The following is a 25,624-nucleotide window of genomic DNA, read 5'->3' as shown; positions in this document are numbered from 1 at the left end:
GCAATTATTGGTGAGGATGAGGATAAACAGAAATTCCTGAACTCTGCTGGAGTTACAATATAATGTGATATAATCACATTTGAAAACAATTTTGAAATATCTATTATAAAGTTGGAAAAGTGAAAATACTATCATACAACATAGTTCTCTGTGATTTCCTACATTCAGTTTGTATATAGGAAGATAGAGAATGTTTATGGTGCTTTTTTTATAGTAGCAAAAAAAAAAACCCAGCATAAATGACTATATGTAAGTGAAGGAATACATAAATATTGTATTTTTATATTTTATGACACCTTAAAATAATTGAAAGAAACATACATTAATATATAAATTATTTACATATTATATACAGTAAGTATATATTCCTTACAACTGCAGATTTACCTCAGTCAATTTAAGAAAAGTGCTACCACCTATCAAATAATCAGGAAAATCAGGCTTACTGGTTTTTCTTTTTCTTTTTTTTTTTTTTTAGATGGAGTCTTGCTCTGTTGCTCAGGCTGGTGTGCAATGGCATGATCTTGGCTCACTGCACCCCCTGCCTCCCGGGTTGAAGTGATTCTCCTGTCTCAGCCTCCTGAGTAACTGGGATTACAGGCACACACCACCTCGCCTGGCTAAATTTTTTTGTATTTTAGTAGTGACTGGGTTTCACCATGTTGCCCAGGGTCATTTCGAACTCCTGAGCTCAGGCAATCCACCCGCTTTGGCCTCCCAAAGTGCTAGGATTACAGGTGTGAGCCACCACACCAGGCCAGGCTTACTGTTTTTTGAAATTCAAAGTGACATGCATTTTATGAATCACTGTAATTAATATCTCACTTCTGAAATCTAATTCTAACATAGATTGATTGAAGAGTGGATAGATATGTAGACAGTCAGACAGACAGACGGAATGCAAAGATGAGCATGAGTATATCACATGCCTTAGATGAATAAGTGTTGCCCCTGTTATTATCTCATAACAAAGCCTTCCTCATTTTTTGGTTCCTGTTACGCTCTCTCAAGAGCTATATATTCTCCATCTGTATGTTTGGTTGGTGCCACAGAGCTTTATACACTCCATAGAGCAGTGCACCATCCTTTGGTTTAAGGAGAGTGGGAAGTGTGCATTCTTTCTTTTGTGTGTGTGTGTGTAAAGTGAGGTAAAGGTAATGATGAACAGAGTTTTGCCAAATAAAGAACAGACAGCAGCGTGTATTTTTAGGAGGGAATGACTTTAGGAAAGAATACATACAGAATATTTATAGAATACTTAAAAATACTAAGAGACAGTGGAGGTTTGGAAGATTATTTTTTAAAAAACCGACCTTGGCTGTATACTTTCTGGAAATCCAGTCTCTCAGAAATGGGGGTTACCTAATTCCTAGGGAATCAAGCTGATTTTAAGAAGTGATGAATTGATACTGAGAGTATCTCTAGAACGTATGATAAAGGACACAGGAAAATAAAATGTCTCAATCAACCTGCCTTTGAAATGTTGAAATTTCAGGTGAAGTAAACAAAGCATGAGCAAAGTATAGACATTGATGCGTGTTCCTGTATACTTTTATTTACTAAAGTGGAAGTCATTTTATCTTGAAGAGGTACTGTACATCTTTGCATGGATACTAGGAAACACAGTTGGTAATGTTCAGAAGGCAATTCACTGGGCTAGCTGTCAAGTTACTTAACCTTTGTGTCCCTCTGTTTCTTGTTCTTCAGTTGAATGATTTCCCTAAGGAATGAAGTGATACATTCACTCACTTTCACTATTTGGAAGAAAAAAACTTAATCCAGGCTAATACTGAGTCTCAGAAACAATCACGCAAACAGGCAGACCAACAAAAACCCGTCAAGTTATTTCAAAATCAACACCAAAAGCTTCACATGCTCACTATGTAAAAGAGAGATGTTTGCTGCTTACACTCATATAGTTTACCCTTTACCACTGGTACACTTACAGACACGGTCAGTATCATCATCTTAAAAGTAAGGCATGCCAACAGAATTTGTATTTTTATAACATTTTAATGATGAACATGACTTACATTATTTTTATTTGAAATATTTTTAAGTACCAGAAAATGAAAAATTCTAAGGTTGAAAAATTAGTTAAAAGGGGATACATAATCAGATAAAATCTAATCAGCAATTACAATATGCAAGGGAGTGTGATAGGTCAATTGGGGATTCAAAGATAAATAATGAAGGCAATCTTCATAAAAATAATAGCTATTAACTATCATGGTCTTGCTCTGTGCAATATATTTTTCTAGTGCTTTAAAATTATTCTTTACAAATAATTATCTGATATAGTACTTGGAAAGGTAACATTATTGGCCCGAGCCACACAGCTAATCATTGGTAGAGGCAGGGTTTGAACTCTGAGTTTTCACCAGTACGTTACATTGCCTATATCCCTGTACATGGAGAGCTTAATATAATGTTTCCTGATAAAACCAAATTCTCCAATATATTATCAGAAATTAGTAGTAGGAATATCAAAAGATGCCATCAATTATAAATAGTAAAACATATGAACATATTTTAAAATATTTTTACTGTAAATGTTACAAAACCAAATATAGAATTATGAAAATTATTGGTACAATATGATGGAATAAAGGGCTGAATCAATAAACTGAAACCTTTTTGTTGTTTCAAGCTTTGAAACTATTCCATTATTTTGCTTTGAAACCATTCAATTATTTTATGTCAAGTTTCCTATAGAGCCTCCTGCTAGAAATATCAAACAGAATTCTGGCCTGCAGGCATTCCATTGATACAACTGTCACTAAAATTGCAAAGACTCATTTATGTTAAATAGCAGTAGAATCATAATATTCAGTAGAATTTTTCACTTTAAATGGCCAGCTCATGCTGAGAACTATGATTGCTTATTCAATTAATGAAGACAATGAAGAAGGGTAAGACTATTGAAAATTTCTATTTCAGTATTAGTTTAAATGAATATTATCTAATTAAATATTAGTGTGTATACTGAAATCCTTGCTGTTCTGAACAACACTGACATATGGACATATGATTTTTTTATGCAACATGAAATGGTTTGGGTAAAAGAGCTGAGGATTCAAGTTTTAGCCAAGATGATGTACATGGTGAACACATGCTTTGAGAACATTCTAAGTCTAACACATAGCAATGATAGATAAAATATTTAAAAGAGAAAGTGACTGATATAATCATACCCAACAACTCAGTAAGTATCTCCATCAAATGTTGAACACTATACAATCTAATCTAATCCTGGAACTCAACTTCAAAGGTAATGAGGGCTAAAAGTGATCTGCTGTACACACACACACACACACACACACACACACACACACACACACACACTTTAAAGCGTTGGTGGGCTGGAACCAGGCTGCCCATTTCCTAGGACCATAGAATATGAAAGCTGTATACAATAGGGATGTTGGAGGGAGCAACATACCTTTTTTGCCAGACCTGGGTTCTCTGATATCCTTAATATGAGCACAGGAAAGGCACTGTGAACTGCCGATTTAATGCCAACCCATAGCCTGGAGACACTGAAGTAGGGGTCGGATGCCAGACAAAGCCTCCTTCAAAAATGATAGAGATATAGGACCAAGACTTTGCATTGAGATTCCAAAACATAAAAATAATCTGCCATGTCTATGTGTTGCAAATATGTTCTCCTACTCTGTTTTTTTTATTATACCCAAATTTGTGATTTTTGGTACAGTTAATCTCTTCAATAATTTCTTTATAATTTGTGCTTTCTATGTTTTCTTTCAGAAAATTTTCCCTTCCCTGTTCTATTTCTGTATTGATATATAATAGATGTACACATTTTCAGGGTACATCTGATATTTAGATATATTATAATGTATAAAGATCAAATCAGGGTAACTGAGATTTCCATCACCTTAAATGTTTATTTTTTCTTATGCTAGAAACTTCTGAATTATTCTTTTCCACATATTTTGAAATAGATTTTGAATAGATTATTGTTAACTATATAGTCACCTTACTGATCTATGAAACACTAGGTATTATTTCTCCTCCCTGACTGTATATTTGTACTAATTCATTAATCTCTCTTTATGTCTCCTCTTGTTCCTGGCCTCTGGTAACCACCAATTTACTATCTTCATAAGATCTATGTTTTTAGCTCCTACTTATAAGTGAGAACACACTATATTTGTCTTTCTTACCTGGCTTATTTCACTTAACATAATCTTCCAGTTCCATCCATGATGCTGCAAATGACAGGATGCCATTTTTTAATGGCTAAATAACATTCCAATGTGTATATACACCATATTTTCTTTATCCATTCATCCAATGATGGGTACTTAGGTTGATTCCATATTTTGGCTATTGTGAATAGCGCTGCAATAAACATGGGAATGCAGGTATCTCTTTGATACATTGATTCCCTTTTGGATATATACTCTGTAGCAGAATTGCTGAATCATATGACAGTTCTATTTTCAGTTTCTCGATGAACCTCCATATTGTTTTTCATAGTGGTTGCAATAGTCTACATTCCTACTAATCGTGCAGGAGGGTTCCCTTTTCCCCACATATTCCTCCACATTCATTATTCCTTGTGTCTTTCATGTAAGCCATTTTAAATGGAGTAAGATCTCATTATGGTTTTGATTTGCATTTATCTGATGATTAGAGATGTTGAGCATTTTTAAAAATAGACCTGTTGACCATTTCTGTGATTTCTTTCGAGAAATTTCTACACAGATCTTCTACCCATTTTGTAATTGGATTATTATTTTATTGCTATTGGGTTGTGTGAGCTCCACATAAATTCTGGTTATTAATCCCTTGTTAAATGGATAGTTTGCAAATATTTTCTCCCATTCTTTGGGTTGTCTCTTCACTTTATTGTTTCCATTGCCTTGCAGGAGCTTTTTAGCTTGATGTAATTCCATTTCTCTCTTTTTGCTTAAGTTAGCTGGGGATTTTCAGGTCTTACACAAAAAACTGTCCAGACCAGTGTCCTGGAGCATTTCCCCATTGTTTTCTTCTAGGAGTTTCATAGTTTCAGGCTTTAGATTTAAGCCTTTAATCCATTTTGATTTGATTTTTATATATGATGAGATATATGGGTCTAGTTTCATTCTTCTGTATAAGGGTATCTAGTTTTCTCAGCACCCCTTATTGAAGAGGGGGTTATTTCCCTAATGTATGTTTCTGTCAGCTTTGTTGCAGATTAGTTAGCTGTGAATACATGGATTTATTTCTGAGCTCTCTATTCTGTGCTATTGGTGTATGGGTTTACTTTTATAGCATGTTGTTTTGGTTACTATCTACTTGTAATGTATTTGGAAGTTAGGTAGTGCGATGCCTCCAGCTTTGTTCTTTTTGCTCAGGATGCTTTGGCTATTCTGGTTCTTTTTTGGCTCCGTACACATTTTTTATATTTCGTTGAAAATGACTTGGTATTTGACCGTGATTGTATTGAACTTGTAGATTTCTTTGGGCAGTATGGTTTTTTAACTATATATACACAACGACATATATATGTATATTGTAATTCTTACCTTCTTTGTGTACATGTTAATAATAACACAAGCTACAATATCCTAACTGATGCTTGCATTTGACTGCAATGTATTCTAATTTGAATATTTCCCAAGTAAGTGGTTTGGGGTTTTTAACATTCTGTTGCATTTGTAGATTATTTAGAAAAATATAGACACCTATATATCTTTGCCCAAATTTCATTGACTATAAACCATAGGGAAAGAATATACAATTCGTATTTAACACGATAGTATTAGCCTACATAATCTTTTTGATGATCTCCTGGATTTGGTTTGTTGGTATTTTGTTGAGGATTTTTGCATGTACCTTCATCAGTGATATTGGTCCATAGTTTTCTTTTTTTGTATGTATCCTTGTCTGGTTTAGTATCTGTGTTATGCTGGCCTTAACTAATGAGTTTGGAAATATACTTTTCTTTTTAATTGTTTTGAAGAGTTTTAGTAGAATTGATATTAGATCTTCTTTAAAAGTTTAGTAGAATTCAGCAGTGAAGCTATCAGGTCCTAAGATGTTTTTGATGGGATACCCTTTTTATGGGTTTGATCTTGACACTTATTATAAGTTTGTTGAAGTTTTCTATTTCTTTATGGTTCAGCCTTGGTCAGCTGTCTGTGTCTAGGAATGTATCCATTTCTTTTAGGCTTTCCAATTTGTTGGTTTACAGTTTTTATAATAGTTTCTAATGATTTTGGTTTTGTTTGTTTGAATTGTTATGTCTTCCTTTTTTGTTTCTGATTTTCCTGTTTGAGTGTTCTTTTTTTTCCTTAGTCTAGCTAAAGGCTATCGATTATGCTTATCTATTGTAAAGGCTAACTTTTCATTTTGTTGATCTTCTGTGCTGTTATATTAGTCTCATTCATTTCTGTTCTGATCTTTAATATTTTTATATTGCTTATCTCTTAACAAGTTGCTTTTTTCAAGTTATTGTTCTTCAAAGATTTGTCTTTTGGGTTAGAGATATGAGTGGAAGCCACACAACAATTACATTATTAGAGTATTTTGGAATTGTCTATATACTTAATTATATCATTTAATCTTACAACTTCAGATATTCTTTTTGCATGTTTGTGTTTTTATTTTCAGATCAAAGAACTGCATTTAGCATTGTTTTATAAGATGGTTTTGGTGGTGGTGAATTCTCTCAGCTTTTGTTTGTTTGGGAAATTCTTCATATCTCTTTTGTATTTGAAGGATTATATTGCTGGATATTATATTCTTAGATGGTAGATGTTTTTCTTTCCATGCTGTGAAAATGTTATCCCACTGCCTCTTGGCCTGTATAGTTTGCAATGAGAAGTCTGTTTCTGGATATTTGCTTCTTTTCTCTTGCTGCTTTTAGGATCTTCTCTTTGTGCTTAACCTTTGAGAGTCTGACTATTAGATGCCTTGGGGTAGTCTTATACAGGTCAACTTATTCAATTTCTTTGACCTTCTTGTACCTGGTTATTTACAGATTTCTTAAGTTTTAGAAAGATTTTTGTTATTATTTGTTTTAGTAAACTTCTATACGTTGCTCTTGCTCAGCTGCCTCTTAACACCAGTAATGTTTAGATTTGATCTTTTGACATCATTTTATATATCTTGTAGGTGGTGCTTCTTTCTTCTCATTCTCTTTTTCTTTCTTCTCCACTGACTGTATATTTTCAAAAACCTATATTTTGGCTTATGGATTCTTTCCTTACCTTGGTACGATCTGCTGTTGAGTACCTCTAAAAAAAAATGTATCAGTTCAGCAAAGGTGTTATTCAGTTCCAAGATTTCTGTTTGTTTGCTTTTGTTATTTCAATGTCTTCTTACATTTCTCTGATCCAAACTGCTTTTCTGTATTATCTAGGAGATCACTGAGTTTCTTAGAAATGCTATTTTGAATTCTTAGTCAGAGAGCTCACATACCACCATCTTATTATGGTCAGTTACTGGTTCCTTGCTTTGTCTGTTTGGGGCACTCATTATTTCTTATTTGCTATGTGGATGTACATCTGTGTATTTGCGTTGAATGATTATTTATTTATTCCAGTCTTCTCTGTGTGGCTTGTTTTGGTTTTCACTGGATATGTTTGACTGGAATTTTTTTGTAATTCACCTGCTGATTTTTCCCCCTACTAGGTTACTGCTCCTTTTTGGCACTGGATAATGCCTTAATTCCAGGTGTGCCTTAGCTCTAGCAGACAACATAGGGTGTAGAATAGGAGAGGCTTCAAAGGGACTACCATAGCAGTATGAAAAGGTTGTCTAGAGATTTGTACCCAGGGATCTTGTGGAATGTAGTTCCTGCAGTGTAGTGCTGCTGAACAACTACTGTGATTTGCCATCTCCTTTAGCCAAGTTAAAGAACAGCTTCTAGTGCTGGAGTTAGTAGTCCTACCTCCCTCCTTTGTTTCTGACTGTCCTTAGGACTATTTCTCCCTTCGAGCATTCACAGTGCTTCCTTTGGGTTGAGGTAGGAACATATCTCCTGCCAGGGAACTCAAATGGTAGGGAAGATCATTGTTCACCTTGATCTCATTATTTCCAATATAGAAATCATGACATGAGGGAATTTTCTACACACTTGGTACCAGTAGATTAGAAGGCACATCACAGAAATGGAAGATTGGTTCTTTTATCAGAGATTTTTCACTTCTCTGTTGTTCTGGGAGCTATCTCATCCTCATATTTGAGTTCTAGGACATTGCTGGTCATAACCTTGGTGCTGTGTATTTGCTTTTCTTTCGGTAGTAGTAAAGCCAGCTTGCTTCTACACTTCTATTTTGAAACCAGAATTACCCTGCCCTACTCTAATATGTTTTACACAGGAAAATAAACCCACCTACTGTACCATATAAACTGTGTAAAGAAAGTAATGACGAAAAAATCAAATTATTGGGGGTGTGGGGAGAGATTTTAGAACTTTTAAATAGTTTAGCTGTTAGATAATCACTTCTTGCGTAATTGGGATATGACTCAACATTTGAAAAAATTGTAGACTATTTTCTATTCAGGATACAGATGGCTAGCTAAAGGGCACCAAAACCATGCACTTACATCAACCTTTCATAGAATTTACCTTTTAGAATGATTTCAGCCTCTGTCCTTTCTAATATGAAAATTCAAAAATAAATTACAGTTACTACCTATTTATCTTTTATAAGGGCAGCCATTGGCTCAGTGGTTTGCAGAATTATTTTGAAAGAATGCTGTTGGAATTGCAGTGTTTGGGAGTGTTTCAATTGCTGGCTGCAGACATAAAAATGTCATTTAGAAACTGCACTTGTTTCACTGTTTTGGTTACTGTTATTGAACAAATAGAGAATTAACTTCAAAACTCTAAAAATATTTTGTAGCTATTTGAGGGAAAGAAGTTTTTAAGAAATGCTATTTGTCTAAAGTACAATAAGAATTTAAGAAAATAAACAGATTATTGCAAACTTTGCCTATTGAGGCAAACTGCCTGCAGTCTTCGAGACATATTTAAGTTGCTAAAACTCATATCCTAATTATACGAAAGTTCATAAAAGCTTTCAAAGTGTTTTAAGGCAGCTAGAATGTCCAGAAGCTGCATACTACAACATAGATCTTAATGAGGTTGCTAATTCCTCACTCTTTTTTAAGGAAATGCTCAGTACTTTTACTCACATTCTTTCTTTCTTTTGTATTCTTTTTAAAGTCTCATGTAACAGGACATTTTGTTTGTGTCGTTTTCTGCTAAAATCAGTATGAAATTATCACAAGAATAAACTAAAATGCATATTCATATGTAGGCTAATACTATCACGTTAAATACTAATTGTATATTCTTTCCCTATGGTTTATAGTCAACGCAATTTGAGCAAAGATATATAGGTGTCTATTTTGCTGAATAAACGACAAATGCAATAGAATGTTAAAAACCCCAAACCACTTACTTGGAAAATATTCAAATTAGAATATATTGCAGTCAAATGCAAGCATCAATTAGGATGTTGCAGCTTGTGTTATCATTAACATGTACACAAAGAAGGTAAAAATTACAATCTAGAGTCACATTAATTGCTAATATAGGCATCTTAAAACAATGGAAAAACAGAAAAGTGGAAAACTTTCCTGAAAATAAAGAGAAATGCTCTGAGAAGAGACCACTTGAAGGTGGTGCAAATGCTGTAGGATGCCCAAGGTCACACCTAGAATACAGCCTAGATCAAAACAGACCTCCTGTTCTGGGTCTAGTGTAATTTCCCTGACCCAATGGATGCTGGGCATTTTGTTTTATCCATATATTTTTGTTCATATTTACATGTAACTTCTTTTAGTCAAAATTCCATAGTAATTTGCCCTGTAAGGCTTCAGGAAAACTTGTGCTTTTGTAGATTCTCTGACTTTTCTTTACTGGAGTGAGAATGATACTCTTTCCAGATTTATATAACGCAAGTGGAAGCCAAAAAGTCCCACAGAAGTTACTTTTCATATTTGCCTTTTAACAAGTATACCTTATTATCTTCTGTCATATCAATTTTTTAAATGTCAACAAGAAACATTAAGGATTCATGAATATTTTCTTGATAAATAAATGAAGCTTGACTTTATAAGACAGAAAGCACATAGTCCAGTATCTTTGGGATATATGATAAATTTTATTTTGGCCTTTAACTATGTGCACAATTACCTGTTTTTTTAACTTAGTCCCCACAAAAGGCAGCTGAATTCAGTTTTACTCTCCTATATAAAGCAAAGTTTGTATTTTTGTTTTTATTGTACAATGTTTCTTTTTCTCTTACAAAACAACAGCTGCTTGGTGGTCACCTTGAGCCTTAAGGAGAGTTAATATGATTGTATGTGTGACGTATTTCACTAATATTTTACCACTCACCTCCACAAGTTGTACTTAAAGCAGAGAACAATTTTAAATCTTCTTTATGCTAATAAAAACAAAACACATTTCATAAATTAGTTATTAATTTTCCTTGGTATGCAATCATATTAACCATGCTATTGCAATAAACTTTGTTTTATTACATTGTTGTTAGTATGAAAGTACATTCATTTTAGAGAATTAATCTTTTATGTATAGTCAAAATTTACAACTACATATTTTAGTGATAGATTTAAATCATATAGATAAACATCCTTTAAAATTCACTTCAGTCATTGATTGAATATGAAGATTTAAAACCAAACTCCAAGACTGAGAGGAGTTTGCCATAATTTTAGTCTGCCTTTTCCAATGAAAAACAGCAAATATAAGGGCCTATTTTTAAATATTTGAGGTTATAATATTATGCTACACCTTTATCAATGAACTAGGTAGACATTTCTGGAATCTGCTTTAAAAAGACTGAGTATTCATACAGGTTTCTCGTATGTATAGGCATAATAATTTTAAAAATTTAAAGATTCCAATTCTTAAGTGAGCTGTTGGTAAATTCAGTGTAGCTTTATTATATGAGATTTATTAAATAATTTATTTTCTAGATTTAATTTAATGTATTTAATTATATATTTATATTATAAATTTATTTATACTTATATTTATTATATTTATCCTTAAATTTTTAATACATAAAATATAGATTTATATAATACATTATTCATAAAAATAAATAAATTATTAAATGTATTTTCTATAGCAGTCAGATATTCTCTCATTGACACCAAAATGAGTTAGAAGTGTAAATGGAGTAAATGAATGGACACAACAAAAAATGGGAATTTTGTTTTAAAAATATTACCATCACTCTTTAAAATGTCAAAATAACATATCTAGTTTAATCAAAATTTCTACCTTTTTGTTTGCCAATTTATAATCAACTGGCATTTATTGCCTAATACTAGGTCAAAGCATTATTCTAAAGCCAGCTACTTTGCCAATAATGTATTATTTCTTAATTAATTGCTTAATACATGAATTCATTTATCGAACTAATAGAGATAGAAAAATTATGCACTTATTGTTCATTTTCTTGAAATTATAATCATGAAGAGAAAGTTCATTTTCTTAAAGAAATCACAATCAACAAGAGGAGAGAGATATGTTAGTAACTAGCTGTAAGATAGTGATGAATGTCAATCACATATGTATGTGACTCTTCTTGTCTAATATGGTTTGGCTGTGTCCCCACCCAAATCTCATCTTGAACTGTAGTTTCCATAATCCTCCTGTGTTGTGGGAGGGACCTGGTATGAGGTACCCCCATGTTGCTGTTCTCATGATAGTGAGTGAGTTCTCACAGGATCTGATAGTTTTATAAGGGACTTTTCCCTTCTTTTGCTCTGCAGTTCTCCTTGCTGCTGCCATGTGAAGAAAGACATGTTTCCTTCCCCTTCTGCCATAATTGTGAGTTTCCTGAGGCCTCCCTACCCCTGAGGAACTGTGAGTAAATAAAACCTCTTTCCTGGCTGGGCATGTTGGCTCATGCCTGTAATTCTAGCACTTTGAGAGTCCTAGGTGGGCAGATTGCCTGAGCTCAGGAGTTCGAGACCAGTCTGGGCAACAAGATGAAACCCTGTCTCTGCTAAAAATACAAAAAGTTAGCCGGGTGTGGTGGCATGCACCTGTAGTCCCAGCTACTCAGGAGGCTGAGCCATGAAAATTGCTCAAACCCAGGAGGCATAGGTTTCAGTGAGCTGAGATTGTGCCACTGCACTACCACCTGGACGACAGAGCACAACTATCTCCAAAAAAAAAATATCCTTTTTCCTTTATAAATTACCCAGTCTCGGGTATGTCTTTATTAACAGCATGAGAATGAACTAGTACACTGTTCTTCCACTTAATGTAGTGGGGATGTAAAACTAACATAAAGAAATTATCTGAGACCCCTTGAGAGTGTAACTAGGCTTTATTGAGAGAAAGATACACTGAGAGGTGACTTTTTAAATCCCCTTTGGTTAAAAGAGAAAAGTTTTAGACTCTGACAGACTTCAATTTGAATCCTGGCTGTGATATTTATTTGCTATATTATGTTTCTGTTTGTTTATACGTAAAATAAGCCTAATATAACATAAGACTATTTTTGTTAGAAATAAATAAGGTAACATGTAAATTGTAGCATTATAATCCATAAATATTGTTCCCTCCCCTCTTCAGTCCTCCTTTCCGACCATAAGTACAATTATATTCGAACAAAGAAGGCTGGGAGGTACAGACAAGGAATAATGAATTACCAATACCTTCATAAAAAAAGAACAATTTGGATTTTTCTTAAAATACAAGTAGACTTTTGATTGATAAAGGAGAGACTGACAACTCCAGTTCTGGGTGCAAGACATTAATAAAGACCTAAAAACAAAATGTACAATAAGAAGCAGGTATTTTTAGAATAAAAATCAGAATAAGCAGGTTGTCTTCAGGGACTGTGAAAAGAGTCACATAAATGAAACGAAACTGCATGTTGAGGAAGAATAGACAATTAGTTTGAAAGCTAGGAAAGAGCTTTGTGCCAGCTACTAAGGGAATCTGAGGTTGTAGTAGGCTCTTGAGTAGGGAATGACAAATTAAAGAGGAAATTATAAGGTAAAGTGAATTTGAAGAGGAACCTGCTAGAAGACTGATGGTTTTCTGTGATTAAAATGAGACAGCCTGATTTTGTGTGAAGACATTGGGAAAGGAAAATCAGGTGGAAATCTGAGAGAAATATCTGTGTGTGCCTCTGTGTGTGTGTGTGTGTGTGTGTGTGTGTGTGTGTGTGTGTAGGATACAGGAAATGAAGAAAAGTGGGAAGGATACAGAACAATACAACAGTATAGTAGGGTAGTATTGCTATCAGAAATAAATACCAGATCACAGGTGACATATTAAAGAATCAAATGAAGAGTTAGGACTTGACAGGCTGAGATTGAGTTTGTAGGTAAGTATGTTATATATAATTATCTGGGTTTATCTGTATATGCCCGTTTTGTTTGACACATACTAAGGAAATGTTTAAGGTTAATTCTGATGGGATGACTAAAGTAAAATGCCTTTCTGTCTTTCTGCATGGTTCAATGCCATGTATTTATAAGAAATTCAAATGTGGGCAATGAAACCAAGGAGAGGTTTTCTGTATGTTTCTGGGAATAAGTGAAGTGCTGACTGATAATGGCAACATTATAGAGCAATAAAAGAATCAAACCAGCCTCAGCATAGAGCTGGAAATGTGGACAATAGAGGGGAGATACCTAAAGATCCCATGTCTTGACTTTGATATCTTCATTGAATTCATGTATTAACAAACCTCAATACAATACATCTTTGTAAACTAATAATTGCTCATTGTGTATTTTGTTGCTTTTTTTTTTTTTTTTTTTTTTTTGGTTTGGTATGAAGGCCACAGTTGAACAAAAAGTTTAGCACAATTTTAAAAACTGTATTTTATTATTTCCCCTTTCTACTATGTCATCCACTTCTGTTTTCCTTGCCTCAGTAGTAGGTACTCCATTATATTCAATGAATATTCTTCCAATTGTTCTTCCAACTATTATTTTAGAAATATGTGTACTGCTGAGAAAAGGTTGGGTGTAATTTTTAAATGTTCTTGTTTAAAAATAATTTTCATTGTGTATATTTAAGGTATATAACATGATGTTTGGAGTACATATATACAGTAAAAAGATTACTACAGTGAAGCAAATTAACATAACTATCATCTCACATAGTTACTTGTTCCTTTTTGTTTCCGTGGCAAGAACAGCTAAGATCTGCTCATTTAGCATGAATCCCATATATACTACAATTTCATTACCTACAGTCCTCATGTTGTATATTAAATCTCTGGAATTGTTTGTCTTACATATCTGCTACTTTTTACCTCAGACCCAAATCCATTCCACCCTCCCCACCCTTGGTAACCATTATTTTGCTCTCTATATCTGTATTTTTAATTTTTTAAAAGACTACACATATCAGTGAAACAATGCAACATCTCTCCTTCTGTTTCTGGGTTATTTCACTTAGCATAATGTTCTCCAGCCCCATCCATGTCGTGGAAAATGGCAAGAGCTCAGTTTTTGTTAAGGCTGAATAGTATTCCACTGTATCCACACACCACTGTTTCTTATTTGTCTATTGATGGATACTTAAGTTGTTTCCATATTTTGGCTATTGTGAATAATGCTGTTATGAGCACTGGAGTGCAGATAACTTTATGAGATGGCAATTTCTTTTCCTTTGAATATATGCCCAGAAAAGAGATTGCTGGGGTAATATAGTAGTTCTATTTTAGATTTATTTAGAAACTTCCATACCATTTTACATAATAGCTATACAAATCTACATTTTCACCAACAGTATACAAGAGTTCCCTTTTCTTCATACCATGACCAATATTTGTTATTTTTTCGAATTTTGATAATAGCCATGTTACTCTGTGTCCTAATTTTCATAATGGTATTTTGTGGTGACTTTCAGTTTTAAATATGATATGTAGACAACTTTAGAAGTTATCACTTACGTCCTGACAGAAAGATAAAGCTGGACAAACTAAAAAACCAACGACTCTTCTTGGATGTATAAGAAAACTGGGTTTTCAGGACAAACCACTTCCCCAAAATCTCTATAGACGGGGAATTAATAAAGTCGTAGCAAATATCTGCTTTCCTAGAGAAGAAGGTGCTATAGCTAAAAACTGGGAGGAATACTTGTATGGTAATTTTGATGAATTGCTGGAGATTAAGTTAGATTAGTGTGTGATATAGTTTGAATATTTGACCCCTCCAAATCTCATATTGAAATGCAATCACCAAAGTTGGAGGTGGGCCTGGTGGGAGATGACTGGATCATGGGGCCAGAGCCATCATGAATAATTAAGCTCTATCCCTTGGTAATGAGTTAGTTTTTGCTCAGTTAGTGTCATGTGAGATTTGGTTGTTTAAAAGTGTGTGGCATCACTGTCTTGCCCTTGTTGTCACCATGTGATGTGCCTGTTCCCATTTTTTCTTCCACCATGATTGTCAGCTTCCTAAGTCCCTCAACAGAAGCCAAACAGATGTTATCATGATTGTACAGCTTGCAGAACTGTTAACCAATTAAACCTCTTTTTAAATATAAAATGCAGGTATTCTTTAGCGTAATGCAAAAATAGCCTAATACAGTGTAGAGACTAAGAAACCCCTAAGGGCTGCTCTTGGGAGAGGCAAAGTTTTATATTCTTAATCTCCAGGAATCTTACCAGATTCTCAAAGTGAAAATCCAGGAAATATTTCCTTTCCTTACATTCCACCATGGGAGAGCAAGAGTAATCCTCTTAAAATACAGAGAGAACATCCTTCATAGCAATAGCCTACTCTTCAGTGAAAAAGACTTTACCAGAGTCTTGCTTCAGAGCCAACCCAACCAATGCCACTTGAAGAAGAGAAAATCATTCTCACAGAGCTCCATGGAAATTGCAGATTCATGAGCGATATAAATGACTTTTGTTATTTTAAGCCACAAAACTTATGGTGGTTCATTACACAGAAATAGACAAACAGAACAATGGTAATTTCTAGACTGTGAGAAGCATAGCATACAAGAGGTATTTTGGAAGTCATTCTTAAGCCAAAACAAGAAAGATGACTAAGATTTAGCCAGAAGAGCTAGGGAAGTGTGTTTCAAGAAAAAAATGATTAGCAAGACAAACTCAGAAGTACACAGAGAAAAATGACACATCCCTTTTTTTTTTTTTTTTTTTTTTTTTTTTTTGAGATGGAGTCCCACTCTGTTGCCCAGGCTGGAGTTTAGTGGCCTGATCTTCCTCCCGGATTCAAGCAATTCACTTGCCTCAGCCTCCCAAGTAGCTGGGACTATAGGCGCTTGCCACCAAGCCCAGCTAATTTTTTTTTGTATTTTTAGTAGAGACAGTTTCAACATGTTGGCCAGACTGGTCTCGAACTCCTGACCTTAGGTGATCCACCCGTCTTGGCCTCCCAAAGTGCTGGGATTACAGGCATGAGCCACTGCACCCAGGCATAAATCACATTTTGATTAGAGAATAGCTTATGATGAGAAAAGTGCTAAGAGGTAAGTCTAGAGAGAGACCAGAGTGTAACATACTCTTTTGTTTGACTAAATTAGAAATTGGAAATTTATCATAAAAGTATCAAAAATATGATAATGGCTTTAAGGCTTATATAATTTGAATAACTTAATAATAAGTCATGATATTTGGGACTCAAAGCTTATTTCTGTACTATTTTATGAGACTGGAGAAAATAATAATTAAGAAATGATAATTACAATATGTCCTTCATTGACATTCTGACAGCCAGGCCTAATGTACTTGATTATAAATTTTACATAGAGAATGTTCTGACCAGAAAGAGAGAGGAATCTGAAAGCTTTATTACCTTGGCTTTAGAACTGAGGGAAATAGATAACTTGAATGAGTTTTCTTCTTCTGCCCTTCTGCTGGTCCCACCCTGATACCCAAAAAGTTGATACCACAAAATAGAAACATGCAGATAGATACAGATTTAATGGTATGCTTCATAATATCTAAAACAGGAAGCCCACAATATTTTTGAAGAAACATTATGAGCAAATACTTTTAACATGTTAAGAGACAGTAGTGCAATAGCAGCTACAGTGAGGAGTATCAGGGAAACCAGCCACCAATATTCCAACGTAGGTTCTTTCTATTTTCCCTAAGTGTTGGCCAGTCTGAGAAATAAAGAGAAAGAGTACAAAGAGAGGAATTTTACAGCTGGGCCTCCAGGGGTGACATCACATATTGGTAGGTCCATGATGTCTGCCTGAGCCACAAAACCAGCAGGTTTTTACTAAGGACTTTAAAAAGGGAGGGGGTGTACGAACAGGGAGTAGGTCACAAAGATCACATGCTTTAAAGGCCAATAAAGATCACAAGGCAAAGGACAAAATTAGAATTACTGATGAGGGTCTATGTTTGGCTGTGCACATATTGTCTTGATAAATGTCTTAAACAACAGAAAACAGGGTTCGAGAGCAGAGAACCAGTCTGACCTCAAATTTACCAGGGTGGGATCTTTTCCCCACCCTAATAAGCCTGAGGGTACTGCAGGAGACCAGGGCGTATTTCAGTCCTTATCTCAATTGCGTAAGACAGATACTCCCAGAGTGGCCATTTAGAGACCTCCCCCCAGGAATACATTCCTTCCCCAAGGTATTAATTATTAATATTCCTTGCTAGGAAAAGAATTAAGGAATATCTCTCCTACTTGCATATCCATTGATAGACTCTCTGCAAGAAGAAAAATATGGTTGTATTCTGCCTGACCCCGTAGGCAGTCGGACCTTAGGTTGTCTTCCCTTGTTCCCTAAAATTGCTGTTATTCTGTTCGTTTTCAAGGTGCACTGATTTCATATTGTTCAAACACCTGTGTTTTACAATCAGATTTCATATTGTTCAAACACGCATGTTCTACAATCAATTTGTACAATAGTGGTCCTGAGGCAATGTATATTCTCAGCTTACGAAGATAACAGGATTAAGAGATTAAAGACAGCCATAAGAAATTATAAGAGTATTAATTTTGGGAACTGATAAATGTCCATGAAATCTTCACAATTTATGTTCCTCTGCCGTGGCTCCAGCTGGTCCCTCCTTTCAGGGTCCCTGACTTCCTGCAACAGGGGAGTTGTTATCTGAGTTTGGGGAAATAACTCTTGTATGCCTTCTGATTTCCTATGCCCTACACATGGCATAGTGAGAATTCAGACATTCAGGCATTATCCAATGAATTAAATCAAAATTCCTTAGAGGGCTCAATCACTGTTAAGAGAAATAATCTGAAACTTGGAAATAAGTAAAAAAGATGACTACATGACTTTCCAATGTTATGCTTAAGTATTACCTAACATGTCTACCCAAATATTATTTAATACTCTAAAAGTACACCATTGTTATTACATTATTTACCCTTTATTGGGATTCAGACTTTGTAAAGTTACATGTTCATGGTTGACTTCTCTTCCGTAGAAAAGATAACTAAAAAGATTTCATTGCCCAAAAGGATGATGAATAAGAATAAGTTTTCTCTTAGAAAACGTATTTCAGCATTTCTTTTGTTGAATGTTTATATATAAAACTCCATTTATTGAATTTTTCTTTCAACAAGTTTAGTATGTTGCTGTTTCTCTCGTTTGACATTTTAACACATGTTTACCATATATTTGGGTTGTATGTATGAGAATTATATTTTGAACTAATTGAAAATTACACTTTGATGGCTGAGATCACAATGATGAAGGCAAAATGAGTGAAGAGTTAATAGACCAATGATTAGAAATAGAGATTACAGTTCCTGGTAAAAGCTTATTGGCCTCCCCCCAAAAACAAACAAAAAACCTAATAGGAACTGTTTATATCTGTCACTAGTCCAAGAAGAAGACAACATTATTACTGCAGAGACTAATGTGGTCATATAAATAATGAAGTATTTAAAGACCCATCTCTACCACATATACATATGCTATCTTGAAAATAATCATAGCAAAAATCTCAAAGATTTAACAATGATAGAACAATGAACATAGGACTGGGTCATCAGAAGAGACTGCTTAAATTACTGGATTGGACTGAGTTAACTAAAGTGGACCAAATTTAATTTTCTTGAGTTATCCAGCTGGGGATTGTGGTGCTTATGATAAATATTAGATTAGTCATAGAAAAATTAAAGTCACATTTTCTTTGTTTATTTGAACAGCGAATGGTTTGGAATATAACAGAAAAACCATATGGAGAAACAAAGATAAGTCTCAACTAAAGGGAATAAAAAATGAGTTGTAGTGTAACCATTAGTTAATTCAAATAAAAATTATTTATTGAGCACATATATCAGGCAGGACATTGTGCTTTTTGCTGCACAACAGAGATTAATGAGACCTCCAGCTTTCAACTAAGGAAATCTATTCTAGGAGATGTTCATGTAAACACAGAAATTAATATGCAGTGCCCTGATAGAATTATGTATTAAACTGAAAATGAGGAGTGATTAATTTTATCACATTACAGTAATAAGAAAAGCCTTCCTCAACAGGGTGAGGTATGAACTGATTTTTAGATAATGACTAGGCATATTTTAGAAAAGTAGGGCACAGGGTAAGGAGAAAATATAAGACCAAGGGTGTCACCAGTACTAGAATTTATTCCCCAATAACTATTTCTCCTACAGGTCTTGGTTAAGTGTGAAAGGGAACAAAGGGCTTTTTATTCACAGCATCTTAGACTTTTTATAAATTACTAGTGACTAGACTATGGGGGTTAGACAATTGCACTATTTAGATCCAAGTCAGAGAACAAGACTTTCACAGAGAGTTTATATAAATATTACCTTTAATAGATTCCTTCTAGTTCTGTCTCCTCCCTTAATCCTGAGAACTGTCTCCAATAAAGGAAAGAGGAAAAGTTATTGATAAATAGCACTTCCAATTACTATTATATTCCATGATTTTTGTCATCACAGTGTTTAAAATCATACTTTGAATATTAATATTCAAAATATACTACATACATGTATTAGTGTTAATAGGTTGCTATAAAAAGTAGCATTTGACATTGTCAGAATCCATATCCTATACAACACCAACAATGAATCCTAATATAAACTATAGATTTTGGATGATAGTGACATGTCAATGCAGATTCCTTGATTGTAACAAATATACCACTCTTATCTGTGATATTTAGTTATATTTAGTTTGGGATGCTGTATGTGTGTGGAGTCAGGAGTTATTTGGGAACTCTCTGTACTTTCCACTCAACTCCTGCTCTAAAATATAAAGTCTTGAATAAACACATAAGATCAAAAAGGAATAGAAGAAAAAAAATGGTAGATATATGTAAAGCAATTAATTAATGCTACCAAGAAAACAAAATTGTAGAAAATTAAAATAATGAGCAATTAAATGCAGGTAATGAATCTATTTCACCTACCTCCACCCCTCAGATCCAGATAAGAAGAAAAGCACCAGTATGGGCTAGAAGATCATACTTCTTCCAAAGATCTCATGCAGCCTTTCCACACAGGTTGTATACAGAGTGAAGATAATGCAAAGATAACAAAAAAGAGAACTCTCTTCTCTAATCAGTTTTCAGATTTTTAAGACTAAATACCTAAAGTTCCACCTCTAACTCTGTGACTCCATGACATTTTTTAGCTTAATGTGTATGCTTACTCTTCATAATTAGGGTGAAAGAAGTGTGAAGTTACTAGAATAATAGCATTTAGGAGACTGTTAGCTTCTAGAGTTGCTGCAAGACGCTCTTCACCATCCACCCACAAAGCCTTATGCAGGCTCCTACTCTGGTGAGTCAGTTTGAACCATGCAAAGTTGGAGAATTTCCTTTGGCTTCTTTGACTCATTTCCAAAGACCTTTAGCATTCTATAATTTCAGTGGCAGGAAAAATGAAATACAAGTAAAAGGACATTTTCTCATTTTCTTTTCAAAGCCTAGAGCAACAAGCTAAATATACCAGTTAAATTCTCTTTTTCTCTGCGCCCTATACTAGAATCTCTGGTCTTCCCAGAACAAAGTGCCCAACTAAGTAAAAGGCTATTCATCACAAACTCATTGTGCCCACTAATCACATCGAATTTTTAATACAAAGAAGCAATCTACCGAGGCAAGCCATATAAAAGTACCAGCCCTATGAATATAATAGCTTTCAACCTCTTTGCCTCTCATACAAGTGACTCCTTCCAGCCCTATAATCAGACACTTGCTTCAGCCTTGATTAATACCTTTGAGCTAATGAAGAATAAAGGAAATACTGCCCTGAGCCCTCATTAGGCCAACAGTTTGGAGTTGATATACTTAAATTCTATTGCTGATTCCTCAAGAAGCATCGTTGTCATTTAAGCATATAGTTATATCATTATAAACAAACTAAATGTATTTAATCTATTTAATTGGAAATTGTAAATGTTTATTAAGCCATAAATTTGTCTGAAGTTTACTGTGGCTCTTAAGAAATAGCACATATATAAAACATATGCCTTATTATTTGCAATTTCATTAAATAGCTCTTAAAATGTATTACGAGTCTGGGTAATTTTGCATAATCTTAATTTGCAGCATTATTCCTTCATATTTTTTCCAGTTATTTTTCTGCATAAGTCAATAGGCCAAAATATTTTTCAAAATAAATTCTAGAAATGAGAATTTTAAAATCATAAAGATTGTGGCATTTTTTTCATTTTGATTGTAATTATCTGTTACTGTAGTAGAACCGAAGAAGTAGCATTGTGTATAGATTTCTTTAACTTTTAATGAGCTTATGTCTCATCAACATATTATTAACCTAGTAAACATAAAATATCATGTCATATATTAGTATTTTTGATGACAACAAAATCTAAATTATGAAGCATATCTAGATGTAGTGGCAGATGAGCTTTCTGAGCATATATTCATTATTGAAGTTCAAGAATATTTCTCACAAAATAGTTTTTTGGAAAATAATGTAATGCTGTATTGTGTTTGATGCCTCAAGCAAAGAAACATATTGCTTCAGAAAAACTAGATTTGATCTGGGTTTCAGCAATCCTTAGAATGCATTGATTTGTATGATGTTTATGCTTCAAAATCAGCCCATGAACTTTATTCCTCTGTAGTTGACATCACTACTGGCACACTCTTCCTCTGTGCTTCTGTTCTCTTTGCACATAGAAATGAAAGGGGTTGGAAAAAATGCTAGGGAGCAAATTGTTTTTAGGAGAATATGTAATTTTTTTAGCACTCTCTTTGCTAAGTTCAAAATAATAAATAATACATCTTAGTTTTTCATCTTCTCAGGGAAATGTGTGGCTTTCAACATTTTTTCTCAAAGAAATCTAATTCACGGCTTAGAAGAAGAAAATCTCCCCTTCAAATATTTTCATATTTTATTATTTTTATCTTAGAAAATAGGACTAATCATTTTTTTTTAACAAAAGTTTAGTGCTCATCCAATTTCATGGGGTTATTGGTTCATATCACAGATGTAAAAATGCAAGTGTTGGTTATTCCATCTTTTCTAAAAATACAAACCACTGTAGGTCAGAGTAATGACATTTGGCTTATCTCTTCAACACAAATATAACTTGGGGACCACTGATGCATTTAAGGATGGAGGTACCAATTCCTTATGTAAAACCCTAAAGTTATTACTGACTTCTTTCTATTGTATTTCCTCTAAATAAAGTATTACCAACATTCACCAGAGTGCTATTTTTTAAATTAAAAAGTACAGGTATTACTTCTTATGCTCCACACCTTTAAAGATTAATTCATTTATCAAAAATCACAGTACTTATGACTTATAATAAAGCCGTTCCAAATCATGTTTTATTTACTGCAACTTATTTTACTAATGATTTCTATGTAATAGACTGGACAAAAACATTAATAAATGTATGACATGTTTACTAAGTTAATAACTGTAATTGATGAGAATTTAGTATGCATACCATGTCTACACTAATAAATAAAACAATGTAATGATTAATTATATATATTTCTATTAGACACTTTCTGTCCTTCAATTAAATGTTTTACCCTGCACATTGTTGCAGATATTTTGGTTTCTTTCTTTTTTTTTTTTTTTTTTTGAGATGGAGTCTCGCTCTGTCGCCCAGGATGGAGTGCAGTGGCGCCATCTCCACTCACTGCAAGCTCTGCCTCCCAGGTTCAAGCCATTCTCCTGCCTCAGCCTCCCGTATAGCTGGGACTACAGGCGCCTACCACCGCGCCCGGCTAATTTTTGTATTTTTTTAGTAGAGACGGGGTTTCACCGTGTTAGCCAGGATGGTCTCGATCTCCTGACCTCGTGATCTGCCCGTCTCGGCCTCCCAAAGTGCTGGGATTACAGGCGTGAGCCACTGTGCCCGGCCTATTTTGGTTTCTTACAACTCTTAATTCCTCCTCTCCCTTACGATGCTTTACTGTGGGTGGAGTATACCTATCTCACTCACTGATTCGGGCTTGGCCATGTGACTGCTTTGGCTAATTGAATATGAGAAGAGGTGACATTATGCCATGTACCAGCAGAGGCATTAAAAAATACATTTGTTTTATTTTTCTTCATCTCCCCTTCTGCTTTCTACCTTGAGGACACATGTTCTGGATAGTGACTACTCATTAAGCTGAGGTTCTAGAGTGAGAAGACAAATGAATCCTAGCTGAACCCATTTGAATTAATCTGAGCAAACAGTATTTTTTTTTAGGTTAAGTCTCTGATATTTTGACTACTTGGTGTTCTAACAAAAGTTAAATAACATAGAAATGTATACTAGAAATTAGATGATAATAAAAAATATCTAAAAATATATGTCTCTAGATTTGAACTTGAGAAAGAGTAGATGTGGGACTTGGCCCCACTCCCACTAATGTATTTTTTCATACATACCCACTAACCATCAGACCTTGCATGATCATCCCCTTACTCGCTGAGATACTGCAAATTATTAGAAAGATAGGGTAAACAACATTCCATCACAAAGCTTACCCAGGACAGCCAACCCTACCACCCACATGCACACAAGACAAGGAAGGTGACTGACCATAGCCTTCCCCTCGGGGCAAGATCCTGATCCTTGCTCAGGGTGGATCTTATTTGTTATTTTCTGATCATGCAATGTATGTGCTAGTATGATTTCTTACTGTGCCTGTGCACCCAGTACTTCACTCTGCGCCTGTAGTGATGCTTGCTTACCTCATAGGTTATTCATGTTACACTCCTGAAAACACCACAAGGACCTACCCTCCAGTAGCCAGCCAAAGAACCCTTCTTCCTGCACTGTATCCCTTATGCCCAACAATTCTGGGCATAAGTTTTAATAAACCTTATGTGGGAAAAGTTTGTCTGGCCTCGTGTTAATTGCTATTATATGGAGAACCAAGAATCTCATACCAGTAAGAGTTGCGAAGTCACCCTCAATATTTCTCAAGTCTTCAAAGGGATTGAGACATTATAATCATTACCCAGGACTCCACACTTGTCCAATTTGTCGATGACCCCTACTTTGCAACCAAACTGAATAGAATGCTTGTATAGACTCCCTAATCCTTCTGAAGGTACTGACTGAGAAAGGCTACAAAGCCTCCAAATCTAAACTTCAATGGGTACAAACAACTGACTTATTTAGGCCATAAAGCATCTTGGAGCACTAAAAAACTCACACTAAAATGCCTTGAATGAATTTTGTCAATCTTAAGAATAAAGGGAAAAAAAATACGAAAATTTTTAGAGGTAGCTGGTTATTGGCATCAATGGATTCTTAGTTTTGCTATCCTAGCCAAGCCTTTATATGTTCTCCTCTCGGGTATAACCTCAGAACCCCTTTTATGGCCCTCTGAGACACTGGCCTCCTTTGAAGTATTAAAATAAGCGTTATCTTCACCCCCAGCCCTCAGTTTATCCAGTTTTGACAAACATTTTCAATGATATTGCCATGAAATTAATGAGATTGTTGCTAGTATTCCAGAATAGCTGTTTGTCTCTCAATTACATTTTATGTCATGTTTCTCATTTTGATCAACCTGTGACATGCCTGTGTGCAGAAGCCACAGCTACCACCCTAATGGACAAAGACTTTATTCTTACATTAGGCCTCCCTACTCACCTCTGTTACCCTTGATGTGTCAGCACTCTTACAAGCTCATAAAACACAGCACCTCTTTATACAATGGCAGACCAATGATGAACAGGACCTATTAACAATTCTGTCTCTATTGTATCATTGTAACACCCTGAACCGTGCTGTTCTATTACTCCTCCCTGATGATGGAAAGCCCATTCTATTCTACGTGATTGCTTTATAGCTATATAAATGGTTTTAAAACTATGATTTTTTAGACACCTCCTCGACAGTCCAGATTTCTGTTTTGTCATGGCTGTCCTAAGCAGAATTCTCACTGACACATAATAACTGACTGTGCCATAGTTTCCTTACATGAAACACTTGAGACAAACTCTGCTTTCTATGTAATCAGCCTGAACCTGAGTTCAGTCTAGATCTTACACGAGCCTTGGCAAAGAGAAAACAGACACTATTTACACTTGAGGTGTGCTTTGGACTCCACCATACTGTTGGCTCTATTGAAAAGTTCCATTTCTGACCTCTGCCGGTACTGCTATTGCCAGTGGCCATGTAATTGTTACCCTATTACTGCCTATTCATCTTCTAACTGAGGTTGCTTTTGTTTATTGTTGGCAC

At 34.7% G+C, this 25,624-nt stretch overlaps 1 long non-coding RNA gene across 1 annotated transcript in view; it reads left to right on the top strand.

The window, feature by feature from the left end:
- The window catches only part of LOC126961163 (uncharacterized), a 208,536-nt gene extending 184,289 nt beyond the window's left edge, over positions 1 to 24,247 (top strand). Inside the window, exons 3-4 of the long non-coding RNA XR_007728210.1 lie at positions 11,770 to 11,863; positions 24,128 to 24,247. This is a non-coding gene — a long non-coding RNA (uncharacterized LOC126961163). The remainder of the gene's footprint in view (positions 1 to 11,769; positions 11,864 to 24,127) is intronic.
- Positions 24,248 to 25,624: the final 1,377 nt, after the last annotated feature.

The sequence above is a fragment of the Macaca thibetana genome, chromosome 8 (assembly GCF_024542745.1).
Source record: "Macaca thibetana thibetana isolate TM-01 chromosome 8, ASM2454274v1, whole genome shotgun sequence".
Taxonomy (NCBI): Eukaryota; Metazoa; Chordata; class Mammalia; order Primates; family Cercopithecidae; genus Macaca; species Macaca thibetana.
The sequence above is the reverse complement of the archived record's forward strand: the minus strand, read 5'-3'. Positions and strand labels throughout refer to the sequence as shown.